The sequence below is a fragment of the Heterocephalus glaber genome, unplaced genomic scaffold, assembly GCF_053883595.1.
Source record: "Heterocephalus glaber isolate CG9 unplaced genomic scaffold, H.glaber_assembly_v1.0 deba00001673, whole genome shotgun sequence".
Classification (NCBI taxonomy): domain Eukaryota; kingdom Metazoa; phylum Chordata; class Mammalia; order Rodentia; family Bathyergidae; genus Heterocephalus; species Heterocephalus glaber.
Window position 1 is genome coordinate 4,102,484 of NW_028258410.1, and position 14,407 is coordinate 4,116,890.

The window sequence follows — 14,407 nt, forward strand, 5'->3', positions numbered from 1 at the left end:
AGCCCTTTCCACTCAGATGCTAAAACAGAAGGAACCATGAAGGGTCTCTGAACACCGCAATGTGTTCACTAAAAATAAGATGCAGTGGGTGTTTTTCCCTTATGATCTGATACCTAGAATCAAATGCCTGTCTGTACTGCTATTGTCTATGAAACCACTGGACATATGTTAATCTCTTTTGACTATTACATCTGGCTGCCAAAGCACTGGTCTCCACACTATTGGACCCCACTTTCTAATGACAAAAACATTTTGAATGAACACTCTGTTCTGTTTGTTTGTGGTTTGGTTGTTTTTAATACATGTGATCTTGTTATATTGTGAGTAATAGACATGTACTGAATTCATGACACATATATTGTGAGCAACTTTTATAAAAGTTAATTAAAACATGAGTTCCAAGAGAAAAATGTAACTCATAAGATTTTTTAAGACATCCACACATAGGGATCAAAATTCATGATGCATAATGTGAAATAGAAAGAAAAGGTCCAAAGAGGAAGGGGACGGTGTGGGGGGGGGGGGAAGAATGGAAAGGAATAAATATGAGAAAAGGAAAAAATGGAAACCAAGTCTTTGCAAATCAGGAGGGGTGGAGTGGTTGAAGGGAGGGCAGGGGAATGGGGAAATGGGAAAAAATATATCACATAAAGGTACAAATTCCCAATGATGAATGGCATCATAGTGTATACCTAAAATGTACCAATAAAAAATGAATTAACAATTATTAAAAGCATAAGTTTTAGTATTTTGCACAGCTCAAAGTACCTTCTACTGGAATACAAGACAGCATGTCTACAGTACTGAGCTTGCTGCTGGCCTCCAACTGAATAGCATATAGCAATCAAGTAAGAGAAACCTGGTTGGAACAGCATCTGGGAGTTGGATCACTCATCAGTCTTCCTTATGCACTGCCTTCCCAGGGCTGCCTTTATGTCCCTATTTCTCAGATTGTAGACGATGGGGTACAGGGTTGGGTGGAACAACTGTGTAGAACACAGGCAGAAGAAGGTCCACAAAGGAGGGGTAACTCGAAATTGGCTTCACATAAGCGAAACTTCCAGATGTCAGGAAGAACATTACTGCCACAAGATGGGGAATGCAGGTGGAAAATGATTTGGATCTCACCTCCTTGGGTGGAATCCACATGATGGTAGAGAATATGTACACATGGGACAAAGTGATCAATGCAAAGCAGATGATCACAAGACAGGTAATAAAAACTATGACTAATCTCATTGGTGATTACTTTGGAGTCTAAGAGGCTCAGGAACTGTGGAATGTCACAGAAAAACAGATGGACTCCATTGGACCCATAGAACGGTTAAGGAGAACGTCGCTGCCACATGCATGAGCCCAGAGGCATTACCACTGAGCCAGGACAAGACCACCATCTTGACACAGGTGCCGCATAGTGCAAGGGCTGGCAGATGGCCACATAGTGGTCACAGGCCATCGCGTTGAGGATGGCTAACTCTGTGCCCCCCCAGGTCACTGATAAAGAAGATTTGCAGGGCACACCCAGAGAAAGAGATGGAGCTTTCATGGGTGAAAGAGTTGACAATAGATTTGGGAACAGGAACAGAAATGTAGCAAAAATGTAAGAAAGACAAGTTTCTTAAAAAGAAATACATTGAGGTTTGTAGGTGGACATCCAGCATGGTGAGCATGATGATGAGCAGGTTCCCCATGAGAGTCACCAGGTAAACTGCTGAGTAAGACACCATGCACAGTCTGCACCTCCCTAGAGGGAGATAACTCTGAAAGAGGAAACTCAGCAGCTTCTGTTTTGTTCCCATCATTTATTCCTGAGGGGGAGGTAGAGTGGGTTATAAATATAACAATATGGCTGCCTAAAAGGGCAGTTCTAAAACAATTAAACTTTGATAAATAAATAAAACTTTATGCATATACAAATGTGGAAACTATCTCTTCAAATCAAAATCTCAGAAACACAACATAGATCTAATACAAAGTATATTCTCAATAAGTACATCCCGTCTGGTGCAGTGTGTGGAAGAGGTGTAACTAAAATGAAGAGTGACAAGGAGAATTAAAAATGAAGTAATCAACAAAGAAATGGATAGTGTTAACAAAAGAAGTGAGAAATATACAATGCATAGAGAAAAGTCACTCTCACTCCCATTTAGTGAATATACATGCATATTTAATTTCATTCCCATTTATTGAGTATACATATTTATTTTGAAACATATTATTTGGTTCTGCATTAAAATATAGGGTTTCAAGTGGCTTTTCACAGTTCTTAGTTTGGGAAACAATAAAACCACAGTGGTGGTAGTAATCACTAAGAAGTTCAATATTTCATAACTGGTATCAAAGAGACATAATCACAACTTTTCATAAAAATACTGAGGCATTTGTTAAACACCTCACATAGTAGGCATACTGACAGGGTTAGATGATTTGTACAGCACCGCTCTCTTTAAACCTTACTATTGATGTGTTTTAGTCATACAGTTACTGGGATTCCATGTGATGCTTCCATCTATGCAGAGCAACCTGTCTCCCTCCTACCTTGGGCCAGCTCTGAACCCCTCCCAGGCCCATAGAACTCCATCTCTCCCTACAAGAAATGGTTCTTGAATTAAAATTTAAGCAGTCTAGAGGAGGACACACTGAAGCAAAATAGCAAGTGGAATCTGATATGAAGAACAAAACAGGAATATCGAGGAATGGTGGCAGTGGGTGGTGTGGGGAAGAGACTGTTTTGGCTTTTGTTGTAGTAAAACTTGTAGAGTATCATGTATGAGCCAGACCTAGAGAGGTGTCACCTAGATGACTTATACACTGATCTTTTAAAAAAAGCTGTCTCGTAGACGGTAGATGTATAGACCTCCGGTGAGGTGATATGATTAAAATCTAGGTATGGATTAGTTAGAAAATGTGTATTTAATCACTCTAATCTTTTGTTTTATTTCCTGGCCTTCAGAGTTCATTGAAAAGATTGAGATAAAAAATAGAATATAGTGCACGTATGCACATCACCTACAAATATTAAACAATTTCTATGTTAATTTTTGTAATATGCCATCCATTTCATTTGTACTTGTTCGCTTTTATTTGGTTTGTTTTACTGCCATAAAAAGGTACCTATGTTTAGTTCCTAGACTTGTATAGTGTGGCAAAGCAAACTCTGAAATAGCGTTTTGCCCTTATTAACTTATTAAGCAATAATTTATAAACATAAATGGCATCAGCTGAAAGTGTACTATTCCAGGAGTTCTGGTGGTCGTAAATTCATGACACCACTTCAGACAGAGCAAAATGTCTCAATCGTGTCCAGAAGCTCCTTATGCTTCTTTGCATGCAATGTCTTGCTCTACTGGCTTCCGCTCCCAGCACCCAGCACTTCCTCTGCTTCTGGGAGAGTCGGCTGGGCATCTTCCTGCTAGAAACTGCATGGAAGCTGGAACCTTCCTTAAACTGGGTGTTGGCATTACTGCTCCTCGTGGAGGGAGCATGCCACCCACGGACGCAGAAAGGCTTGCTGTGGCCAAGAAACAGACCTGGCCTCACTTCAGATGCCTGCTTCTACAGCCACCAAGGTACAGCTGGCTGGTGTTCTTCACTTCATAGAATCTTAATGGGTTCCATGGGGACATCAACCATGTGAATGTGAGGGCTATCCTGCAGAGTTCAAAAAAGGGACTGGGATTTCCCAGTTTTTTATGAATTTTTAAAAAAATTCTGTAAATACAAGTGCTTCAATATGTGCACAGAATGTCTTTGATATCCAGTGTGCACACATACACCCCAGAAAGCTTACCGCTGAAAGGAAACCCCACCCCATATGTAACTCACCATAAAGGACCCCACTTTCTCCTGTGTCTTCAAAACCAAACTACTGTTTACTCCCAATTCCCACACCACCTTCATCCAAACAAAAGAAATTGTGTATGTTCTAAAGTTTGTGGGCTGCACCAATAAATTAAGTAAGGACATGATGTGAAAATCATAAATTCAACCCATTGATTGAAAATCAAAATAACATTTTATGGTTTGATTTTATAAGACTATGGAATCAAATTTACTGCATGGTTTGGATTGGTTTCTGTCTGGCTGGGTCATGGAGCAACTTTGGTGTTCAAACTCCTATTTCTTTATCTGAGAAGGACCCTCCATTTATCTGAATGTATTTCAGATTAAATGGAAAGGTGCTGTTTTCCGACAGTGTGACTGTAGCCCATGCCTAAGATTGCAAATAGCTCTCTCCTGATCCAGCAATCTAATCTAAGTGACCACCATGCCTCATTTTTATCTTGCATGATTTACTTCCTTGTTTTTGTGACACAACAGTGATTAATAAATGAGATCTAGTGGTAGAAATGTTTCATAATCCTGCAGTCTCTGGAGGTAAAGTCCATGTTCTTTGGGACCAAGTAACAGCTGTGCTTTAATTAATCCCTGGGAATAACAATCAGGGATATATCCCTTTTGGCAATGCAGTATAAAAATGGAAATTAACTGAACAGTATAATCTGCCCATACACCAAGAGGTTCAACTAGATTAAAATCAATGCTGAAAATAAAATGAGAAATGATTTCAAATTGTACTCAGACACCAGCCATAAATCCAAACACAGATTGTGGGGCTGCATTTCTATTCTTTATATTCTCAGCCTAATAGTTTTCTTATCCTTCTTTACAACCCCTTCTGTCTCAAGTCAAATTAGTAGATGAAAAGTGAACATTTTAAGTGTAAGTTTGATCTGTTACTCTTTTGTCTTCAGGCCTCTCATGTATTTTTTGAAATTAAAGGTAAAACATGTTGAAATGACCTACACACTTGAGTGTCTTTACTCTGATTTAACCCTGTCTAATTTGATGCCACTCCTCACCTCTCCATGGATTGAGGGGTGTTTAGATTGCCTCTTTTATAGAGTGCTGTTTACATACTTTGTCTTTCAAAATTACATTTTTGTTAGTGTGTAGCAATTAGTTTGATGTTAGGAACATTAATTCTTTGTTGATGAAAGGGGTGGTAAATATACTTTACACTGTAAAGTTTTGTGTTTCTTTTTATAGTATTACTGATAAATAGACAGTGTTAATTCTACTATACATTTTTATGAACTTCTTACTTTTGGGTTTTAGTTTTTAAATTTATGGTTATCTACAGGAATTGCATCAGCCTGATGGTGGAGTAGCTCAGACAAATATGAATTTGAGCAATAATTCAACTTTATTAAAAGATATAAAGACAAAATGGAAAAGAAAATGAACATGAAGCCCAAAGTAGCCTAGTTAGTTTAAATATAAATATATCATCACCTACATACTTTACAAATAAGTTAAAGAAAGTCAAGGGACAAAGAGAAATTTGGAAGCAACAAGAATAAAGAGACTCAGTACATACAAGGGAAACCCTCTGAAGCCATGAGCAGATTTCTAAGAAGAATCTAGGAGGCCAGGATATAGTGGAATAATGTGACCAGTATCAAAACAAAAGAAAAAAAAATTGTGTAATATCTGGAAAAGCTGTCCATACAAAGGAAGATGATAAAGGACTTTTTCAAACTAACAAAAGTTGTGGGGGATCAACATTAGATCAGCTTCATAAGAAATGCTAAATGGAGTTCTTTAAACTGAAATAAAGGAAGCAAATTAATAACACAGAAACATATGAAAGTATAAAACTCACTAAAGTGCAGACAGTCAAATTCATAATACTATAATATTATAACGGTGGTTTGTAAACCAGATGTATCTTCAAGGTGAAAAGTAAGGGCAATTGTTAAAGTAATAGTAGGTGCAATAATGTATTAAGAGATATAAATACAGGAAAGGTGTGAATGGTAACATCCAAAGCATAAAATAGGGCGGAGCAAAAACAAATATTTTTCTGTGACCAATTTTATTTATCAACATGATATTTTATAAAGTGTTTTATGTATGGCTCATGATAATCAGAAAAACAAATATCTGTAGCATAAATGCAAAAAAATAGGAAGGTGTCAAAGAAAATTGTTATAGGAAATTATTTAATCACTAAAGAAGGCAGAAAGAGAGAAAGGAAGTATGAATGTGTGACACCACAGGGAACAATTCACAAATGGGAGTTGTAAAATCTTACCTACCAATAACTACTATGAATGCAAGTGGATTAAATTCTCTACTCAAAAGACAGGCAGAAGCTAAGTGGAATTTTTTAAAGCCACCAGGAGTGTGCTGCACACAACAGACTTGTCAACTTCACAAGCACAAAATAAAAGGAAAGGGATGGAAAAATATGCCCCATGGGCTAAAAAAATCAAAAGAATAGGTGTAGTTCCCCTTATTTCAGATTAACAGGCTTTAACTCAAGAAGCTGTTAAAAATGTAGACAAGATCATTTCGTGATAATAAATTTGCAAATAGGGAGGGGTGGAGGGGTTGAAGGAAGGGTTGGGCAAGGGTGAAAAATAAGAACCAAGAGAGACTATGTAAAGGTGCAAATTTCCAATGATGAATGTCATTATATTGTATACCTAAAATGTACCAATGATTAGAATGAATAATCGATAATGCAAAATAGGAAGAAAAGGTCCAAAGGGGTAGGGGTAGTGGGAGGGGCAGGGGAAAGGAAAGAAGGGAAAGGAAACATGATGAGAAATGGAAAAAATGGAAACAAAGTCTTTGTAAATAGGGAAGGGTGGAGGGGGTGAAGGGAGGGCTGGGAATGGGGAAAAAATAAGAACCAAGATGCATCATGTAAAGGTACAATTCCCAATGAGAAATGTAATTGGGTTGTATACCTACAATGTACCAATAAAAGCGTTTAAGTAATAAAAAGAAATGTAGACAAGGTCATTTCATGATAACAAAGCACTGGCTTTCGTGTGTGGGTCTGGTGTTGCCCTCTCTCCCCTCTTTTCTCCTTCCCTTGCTCCCGCTCTTGTTCACTCTAACTCTGCTTCAGTGTGTGCCAAGAACGAACACCTCCATGGCTACACGCGAGAACATGCCCAGGAGAAATGATAAGCTGCCTACCTGCCACGAAAAAACCCTTGATAATCTTAGTAAAATTGTTTCCTAATTTGAGTATATTTTGTTCAACTATATTATAATAAAGAGAAACTGTTTTCCATACTCTCACATGCTCATTCTTATTTCCTTCTTCCTTCCCTCCCCTCCTTTCTGGTTTCCTTCTTTCCATCCTTCCTTTACTTTTTGGCCAAAATTTCAAATAAAACACTGCTGTTCAGCTAAAAGAGTACATTTTTAATTCTACTTGATTTTTTTAAAGGACAAATTGATTATGACTTATAGGATATGCTTCACTGCATCTGCACATGAAGTAAATATTCCTTTTAGATTTAAACATGTATATTTGCTTCAAATATATAAATAACCTCTGAATTTTACTGAAAAACTCAGCATTTGTCTTTTCAAGAGAATTATGAATAAATATTCTCAGTTTATGCTGTTCCACCCTTAATACTGTAAGGCCTCTGGTTTTGGGCTTTCCCATTTGGACAGCAATAAAATAGCTTCTCGTGTGCAGAGGTGAAACCCAAGCCCTTGGCAACCATGGACTTGATTCGCATTTGCCGTACAACCAGCGAGGTCTAAATATTTATTTAAATCTTAGCCAAAGACATTTCTTTTATCTATTTTTGTCCATTTTTATGCTGTTCTAGCAGACAGAACAGATGCAGAAGCCCAGAGCTGGCTGAGTTTTCATACTGGGGTGTGGAGCCCCGTGCAGGTCAGTACAGGGGACTCGTTGAGCAGCCAGGGCTGTCCTTTGCAAGCATGCGCTGTGGTGCTCCTTCCCAGTTCCTTACATTTACCCAGTACCTGAGCTTCAGAAATGTACAACGGGTCAGGCTCGAAATTTACATGTGACATCATATGGTCTATTTTTTTTTTTTTTGAAAAACACAAGTGCACTGAACTATTTATTGAAAATGGCTTTGTGTAAAACTTGCATCAGAAAATGCCCATTAGTTATTAAAAATGGGGGACAAACAGATTATGTACAAGAAACACTTTGGGGGCTATGCTGTGCTTCATTCTTTTAAAGTTCAGTTTAATTTTTTTCTTTCCTGAGCTATTGTCCAGACTGGTCTCAGACTCCTGGGATCCAATGATCTGTCCACGTCAGCCTCTTGAATGCTAAGATTACAGATGTGTATCTCTGTGCGGGGCTCAGCTGAATGTTTTGAATTAATTACCTAGGATAGGCCCTCCCACCCTCGCTGTGCTCGCCCTCCGCCCTCCCTCCTTCACTCCTGCAGGTGGGCACAGCGGCTGGCCCTGAAGCTGCCCCCCGCGCCCCTCACCGCCCCTGCCACCATCGCAGTCGGTCGCCCCCACCTCCAAGGTCGGTCGCCCTGGCCCCTGTCGTGTCTGCCTTGGAGAAGACAAAGGGCAAGGGGCCCTACATCTGCGCCCTGTGCGCCAAGGAGTTCAAGAATGGCTACAACCCCCGGAGGCACGAAGCCATCCAAACGGGAGCCAGGGCCGGCCGGGTGCCATGAAGATGCCCACCATGGTTCCCCTGAGCCTCCTGAGCGTGCCCCAGGTGAGGGCGGCCCGCGGGGGCGGGGGCGAGGCGGCTGCGGTGGTTCTGGGGTGGCATAGTGACCACGACCGCCTGGGGAAATGCATCCGGAAGAACCACGCCTGCGAGATGTGCGCCAAGGCCTTCTGTGATGTCTACCACCTGAACCGGCACAAGCTGTCGCACTCGGAGGAGAAGACCTACCAGTGCTCGGTGTGCCAGCAGTGCTTCAAGCTCAAGGAGCGCATGAGCTACCACGTGTGCTCACATGACCGCACTGTGCACAAGCCCCTCAACTGCTCGCACTGTGGCAAGAGCTTCTCCCGGCCGAACCACCTCAACACTCACGTCAGACAAGTGCACTCAACAGAGCGGCCCTTCAAATGTGAGAAATGTGAGGCAGCTTTTGCTACGAAGGATTGGCTGTGGGCGCACACAGTACGACACGAGAAGGTGCCATGTCACGTGTGTGGCAAGATGCTGAGCTCGGCTTATATTTCGGACCACATGAAGGTGCACAGCCAGGGCCCTCACCATGTCTGTGAGCTCTATAACAAAGGCTTCACCACGACAGTGCCTCCACCTGCCCATCCACGCGGTGAAGGACCACGGGCTCCAGGCCCCGCGGGCTGACTGCATCCTGTGCAAGCTGTGCAGTATACACTGCAAGACCCCTGCCCAGCTGGCCGGCCACATCCAGACCCACCTGGATGGGGGGAGGGCAAACCCCCGTCCCTGGAGACGCTCCCCAGCCACAGCCCACCGGCCAAGGGGGATCCTCACCCACCAGATACTGGTGAGGTGTGTTCGATGGCGGCGGCAGCGGCGAAAGTGGGGGAAAGCCCCCTGGTACAGGCTCCTCTCCCCCTCTCTCATCCCACCAACTCCTCATTAGTCCCCTCCAACCAAGGAGCCTCCAGAGAGAAAGAGAGAAATGGTTCTTAGGGGAATTCGCTAGGTTTTAACGATTTGTTTCTCCTGGTCCTCTCCTCCCTATCAGCTGACCCTGCACACCTGTCCCTCAGCTGTGTTGCAGTCCCACAGACCGTGGGCAGGGGTGTCAGGACAGGAGCAGCCACTGCCCTATCCCCTCCTCCCTAGGCCCCCTGCCCCCCAGGGGTTCGTGAGCCTCTCCTCCCACGGTCCCTGCTCCCCTCCTTCCCGTCCTCCCCCCACTGTCTGCTGCCCCTCCCTGGGGAGTTGGTGCGGTTTTTTTTCCAGGGGGAGGGAGGAGAAGGAGGAGAATCAAAGATTCTGTCCTAAAGGGAGAACAGTGAGAAGGGACAGAAGCAGGGAAGGCAGAGGTTAGATCTCCAGCAGATGGGGTGGTTGGGGTTGGGCCCTCAACATCACCCTGCTTTAGAATCTGGGGGGCGGGGGGGGGAGTCAAGGGGATGAAAAGGAGGAGCCACTAGGGCCAGACGCAGAATGAGAGATGGCATCTTAGGGCCGGGCTACTGGAGTGGGGCGGGGATAGAGGTGCTTTCTGAGGCAGGGGAAATGCAGCCGAAACTTTGCCCTTCCCTCTTCCACCCCAGCTCCAGCCCTGTTCTCTTTTCACCCTTTTCCCCATGACAGAAGCTGTGGCCCTGGCCATGCTATTGTGTTCCTGTGTCCCCTGCATGTTCCCCCCCCTCCCCCCCTTCTTTTGTGCAGATCCCGTTACAATAAATTTTAAATTAAAAAAAATTACCTAGGATAAAATACAAAGGAATTCCACGGAAAAAGATGACCAGAATGGTATTCCACCAGCCAGATTTTGAATATTCTCTGCTCTGAAATGTCCTCTTTGTCAGCTAAAATTATTTTTAGATCAATTTCCTGGTAAGCCTTGTTCCCATTCAGTTTCAAAACCAATGCTGATATTTATTATTTTGGTTTAACTTTCTTTTTTGCTTCTTTATGTTTCTTCTGACAATCCATAAGCAAGCCGTTTGTTCGTGCCTCCCAAGAATTCTTGCTAATATTACTTCCCACACCTCTCCAGAATAAGTCAGAACCATGAAGTCTTTCATCATTCTTAGAGAAAAAGAAAAATCTAGTGGTTTCTTTTTCAGGAAATGATGCTTCTTCAGGGCTGGGCTTTTTGTGATCTTTTTCTTCAGTAACATCTTCCTCTTCTGAACCGCTGTCTTGGAACCAAGTATCTTCTTCCCAGCCAATTTTCCCAGGTTTCGCTGTTTCAACTTTATAGGTTTCTTCTTTTACATTTTTAGAGTCTGAATCAAAAAAAGAGAACATAAACTCGCTGGGTTGCTCGGCCCCACTCATCAGGGCTACAACGCTGTGGACTTCTTCATTCTTCTCTCTGCCACAGGCCTTGTGTCCAGGTTTGTCTTTTTCTTTCTCAGTGGTATCTTTTGTAGCTTGGAATATTTCTTTCAAGTCCGGAGCAATGCTATAATACATATCTTTAGACCCTTCAGGTAACTTCTCAGCTTCCTCCCTTTTTTCATTTTGTTTTGCTTTGCTTTCCTTTGGTTTATCATCTTTCATTCTTTCATAAGTGATGTGATCATCCTTCGTTGGATCATAATGTATGATATTCTTAAATTTCTTAGTAGCTACTGGCCCTTTGCTTGTAGTGTTAAATTGATGTTCAAAACACTTTGCACAACATTCAAAGCTTTCTTTTTTTCTGTAGCAAGCTCTTCTTCCTCAGCCATTTTCTTTTCATTGACCCCTTCCTGTTCTTCTTCATTGTCACTCTCTGGAAATCTAGAGTCCATGCGGAATCTGTCATCACTGCCAAAGTGCAACTGTAAATCCATGAGCTTTTGTCTGCCTCTGCCCTCAAACTGAGGTTTAATTTTGAACCTGTCACTGTCATCCTCAGAACCAGATTCCTCATCTTCACCGTCAAACAGCCTCCCAGATGCTTTACCCCTGGATTCTTTGACAGGTTCTTCTGGCAGGTTTTGCTCCTGAGTGGATGCCTCCTCCATTTCGCTTTCACTGTCAGAACCAAAGATGATGTGTGTCGGCTTGTCCTGTGGAGGTCCATCTAAATTTGCCAGTGCGTTATGCACCAGCTTCTTCTGTGTTTCTTTTGCTTTCTGCCTTGCCTCCAATGCTGCCAAATGCCTCTGATTATCTTCAGCAGGCTTAGCCTTAGCATCATACTTAATGAATTACTAACAGAAAGTAAGAAGTCAGCCATGCTCTCCTGAGTGTCTTCCCCGGGATAGTGCTTTGGTGGTTTCACATTAGATGTGTTGCTGCTGGAATCAGACTCCTCTTTCTCTGAAGTCTCTTATCTCTGTTGGGTACCATGGGAATTATCTTTATCAAACCCTATCTTGTGAATCTTTGCACTAAGACTTAAGGATTTCTTGCCTTTTAATGGCAACAGACTAGAAATAAGATTTCTACTTTCCTTTTCTGAACTGCTTGGGGAGACGACCTTGTGATCTTGGGTCTCATAAGTTAACTGTCTTTGAGGCTGAATGTTATTTAGGTCATTTTCCTTCTTTGTATGTTGGCATGAAGTTAATTTGCTTGGTGAGCCATTGGCATGTGGCAGCCCATTTTCTATGAAAATGCTATTAGAATCCCCATGTTTCAAGGAACTTTGTTCTTCATTAATATTATCTGAGGCAATATTCAAGGTCTTTTTCATTGATTCCTTTCCATAGAGACATCCTATTCCCTTGAATGCCTGAAATTTTGGCTTTTTCTTATCTTCCTGTGGTTTCTGTCTACCATGCATGTTTTCTTCCCTTACAAGGGAAGCCAGAATCTCCTCAGGACAAATGCACTGTTTGCCTGTGTAGATGCTACGGGGAGCCTTGGGCCTCTTGGAAGCTCTATCAAACTTGCAGCTTGTGGTACTCTGTGGGCCACTGCTCTTAGTATTTTCTGGAACCCCCATATCACTGCCAGCCAGCTCTCCCAAATCAGCCAGAGTGAGATTAATTCGGGGGCAGTTTTTCATCATGGCTTTATATTTTTCATCTCTTTCAGACTCCTCATTGTCACTGCTGCTAGAATCAGACAGAGGCTTCACTCCATGATTAATGGATGATTTTTTGCGTATTCTTTTTTGTACTTTATTACAATGATCAGAAAGCTCTTTCTTTTTGAAAGATTTCTTGCTTATAGGTTTTTCCGTTTGGGAAAATTCTGCACTGTTTTTTACCTTACTGATGTTTTTTTTTAATTGCAATGAGTTCATCTGTATCACCTGAATCATACTCACAGTCATTTCCCATAATATTGCCACTAACATGGCGAGAGACATTATTCATACGTACACGTGATAAAGAATGAAGTTTATGAACATCCAATTTGAAATCATCCCTTACAACTTCAAAGGGATCATATTCAGAGTTACTGATGGAGGACCATGAGGTTCTCTGTAAATTTTCCTCTTTTGCAATTATCATTCTTCATTCATCTTCAGAATCAATATCATCATCAGACATGCTATTTCTCTTCCTGACAGTTTCCAAGTTAGAAGTCTGACAAGGTATATTTTTAAGTTTTTGAGCATCCGAATCAAGTACAGGGTGTGATCTAGAAAGAGTAATGGAATCAGGAGGTGTTTTTTGTTCAGCCTGTTGCCATGGTAATATGTTATTCTCCCATTGCCCAACTGGTCCTCGGACTCACAGTGGAACCCTGGGTCTTTTGTACTTTCATGATCTTCTTGAGAGGATCATGACAGTCAGAGAACTCTCCTCGCCATTTCTTACTCATAGGGTCATTGCCTCCTTCCAATTCCCAAGTGAGGCTAGTTATAGGAATACTATTTGTGAAATCCTCCCTTATCTTCTTTAAGTTGTGGCAGTATTTTGATGGATCATATTTCATGATTTTATGTTTATGTTGATTCTTAAGGTGAAGAACAGGTAAGACTCTTCCAAATTTACTGACAACCCAATTCTTGTGCCCTGGTACTTCTGTCCCTGGCACAGCTTTCATATGGAAATCCATTCCTCCCATCTTTTCTGACAAGTTGATCTTGCCTCTTGTTGATTTTTCTTTCTCTGCTTTTGCTTCTTCTCTCTCTTGGGCCAATCTGTGTAAAAAGCTTTCTTTTGCTAGCTGAATCTGTAGTGTACCACCTTTCCATTTTGTTTTGTTTAAAATGGACATACATTTTTTCAGGTATGCTTCTGCTACCCTGATGTTAACATATGCAAAAACTTTCTGTGTATTTCCTTGGTCATCTTTTTGTGTGACGATCTCCACATCAGAAACTTCTCCAAATCTGTTGAGCTGATTTTGTAGGTCTGTCTTAGAAATAGCTTGGCTAAGGCCACCCACAAAAAGGTGCTTTGTTTCTCTGTTGGCTTTCATGAAAACTGGTTATATACTTGGCGTAGTCACGCCGTCTCTGAGCCAGCACTGCTCAGGCCAGTGTCTTCTTATATGGTCTATTTTTGTGACATTTCTTTTTTCTGTATTCTAATTGTGAGGTTGATACTTGTTACTTTTTCTTTTTTTTTTTTTTTTTTTTTTTTTGGTATGGGAGATTGAACTCAGGACCTTGTGTTGCGAGGCAGATGTGGTGCCACTGAGCTACATCCCCAGCCCAGTACACTTGTTACTTTTACCACCATTTTTCTTTTTCCCATTTTAAAAAATTTTCTTGGTATAAAAATATTAACATATATTTATTCATAATAATACTAAGGACATTTTGGATTCTCCCCTGATTGGGGATGTCATAACTAAGGCTACTCTGGCCAGTCCTGCTGCTGAATCTAGGTGCTGTAGTATAAATACCCAGAATGGAAATGCCTACATCATAAAGGATGAGTATGCTGGGGTTTAGAAACTATGGTTACATTTTCCGCAAGTTCATAGTCACTTGAGTAGTGGTAAAAGTTTGTTGCTCCTTATCTTGGTAGATATCTGATATTAATATATCTAGCCCCTTGATGAATAGGACTG

General features: G+C 41.6%; 3 pseudogenes; 1 reads left to right on the top strand and 2 right to left on the bottom strand.

The window, feature by feature from the left end:
- Window positions 1-887: 887 nt before the first annotated feature.
- On the bottom strand, window positions 888-2,581 carry LOC147822104 (olfactory receptor 14L1-like; annotated as a pseudogene).
- A 266-nt stretch (window positions 2,582-2,847) lies between these two features.
- On the top strand, window positions 2,848-9,372 carry LOC101717878 (myc-associated zinc finger protein pseudogene; annotated as a pseudogene).
- Window positions 9,373-10,349: 977 nt separating this feature from the next.
- Window positions 10,350-13,909, bottom strand: LOC147822105 (nucleolar protein 8 pseudogene; annotated as a pseudogene).
- Between the last annotated feature and the right edge of the window lie 498 nt (window positions 13,910-14,407).